The sequence below is a fragment of the Megalops cyprinoides genome, chromosome 3 (genome assembly GCF_013368585.1).
Source record: "Megalops cyprinoides isolate fMegCyp1 chromosome 3, fMegCyp1.pri, whole genome shotgun sequence".
Taxonomy (NCBI): domain Eukaryota; kingdom Metazoa; phylum Chordata; class Actinopteri; order Elopiformes; family Megalopidae; genus Megalops; species Megalops cyprinoides.
The window spans coordinates 19,708,282-19,710,072 of NC_050585.1; the positions used below are offsets into that span (position 1 = coordinate 19,708,282).

At 36.7% G+C, this 1,791-nt stretch overlaps 1 non-coding gene across 1 annotated transcript; it reads right to left on the reverse strand.

Moving 5' to 3' along the window:
- Positions 1-1,408: 1,408 nt before the first annotated feature.
- On the reverse strand, positions 1,409-1,549 carry LOC118775797. The gene has a single exon (XR_005004862.1). It is a non-coding gene; the product is annotated as a U4 spliceosomal RNA (small nuclear RNA).
- Positions 1,550-1,791: the final 242 nt, after the last annotated feature.

Sequence of the window (1,791 nt, forward strand, 5' to 3'; positions counted from 1 at the left end):
TTATAACTTCTTGAAACCTGGTTTTACAATCAAACAATTACCACTTAAAAAAAATCAATAGGCTAAAATATATTTGACCCTGTGTTTGAGCCATCTCTGATGAGTCAAATGCCCCTCAAATTGCTCAAGGTTGCCACAGTTCCACAGGCATCATTTACACTGGTAACATGTTCCTACCACTTTTTGTCGTGGCCCATTTCGTCCCCACCACTTTAAAAAGGTGTGAACACATTGAACCCGCTGTTGTCCCCAGCACTTTTCAAAACAAACTGACGCCCATGCACAGTTCTGAAACACCCATGCAATCTTGCCTTCTCAAAACAGATAAAAAGTAAAACACTATGATCACCACATTCACCACCACAAGGGTTAACACTGACTATTTCATTGGCTGACCTAATTAGCATATTACCCAGCATGCAGTTTATCAAACCCATGAGTGCTTTCTCTACAGGAATAACTAAATTCTGAAAGTATATTATTACCAGCAAATATATCTGTCCTAAATACCCTAGAAAAATCTCTTTAGAATGGCCATGAATCAAACACCACACTGCACCCTAATGAAATGAGTACAATAATTTTATATTCAGTTACAAAAGCAATTTTGGATTGAGTGTGTGGGCACACATGCAATGTGATAGACACAGTGACTGAGAAATGAGTGTAATAGCTGGCATTTCATGAATGTCTCTAGTAAAAGAAAAAAATCTATTCTGTAAAAGAAATCATTTGTGGTGTATGCTGGATGATATGCCTGTTGGAGTTACTCCAAACCCTAGGATATGCAATTAAATTTACTGGTAAAAAATAACCATAGCAATATGATGTTAAAACAGGTCTCCTCAGTTAAAAAAAAGACTGTATAAAAAGCATTAAATGTTTAAATTAAATTGTTGTAATGAACTATTGTTCATTACAACACACACCAAGTGTTTTTATACAGCATTTTCAGTTTACACATGTTTTCAGTTTACACATGTTTTTAAACACAACCATTACTAAAACCATTTATCATTCATTAAATTTACAGTGTTTGATATTTGAATCATTTTAAGTAATTAAGTAACTTTTTCCAAGTAATGCAGGAGTTTCTCCTCCAGTTAAGTACCATTATGCAGGAAGCAGCAAATACCGTTACTAATTTGAACAGATTAAATATAATCCGACACTAAGAGTATGGTGCGACAGCAACTGGTTTTTGTATCCTGATGTATTTACTCCCAGCACAGTAACTGTGTGTAATATGTCAGGCTTCTCAATGATCGTCTAGTTATTAAAAAGCCAACTTGATTATGTGAAATACACCCCAAACCGATAGGTTTTTACCCATGGGATAACACATACCTTTCATAGCACATCAGCTTTCAGCTAGACCAACAAAGCTTTTTTTCTACCAAAAAATCAGTCTCCTTAGAGACCGTCAAAAATTGCCAATGCCGACTATATTTCAAGTCGGCACGGCGGGGTATTGGGTAAAGTTTTCAACTAGCAATAATCGCGCCTCGGATAAACCTCATAGGCTACGATACTGCCACTGCGCAAAGCTGACTTCCAAACGCGGTGGTGTGGGTAGGGGACTCTGGCACAATGATACAAGATTACGGTGTGCAATTTAAGATTTTTTTGTAAAATGCACAATGTATAGAGCGACCTCAACATTTCCTCGATAATCATTCTGATACACTGGATTCGTTATTTTAAAACAGTATCGAGATAATTGTAACATAAAATTATACCGGCGCTTTGCATGACGGGATAGCATGTAGAAACCACCGGTGTCGTCATTTT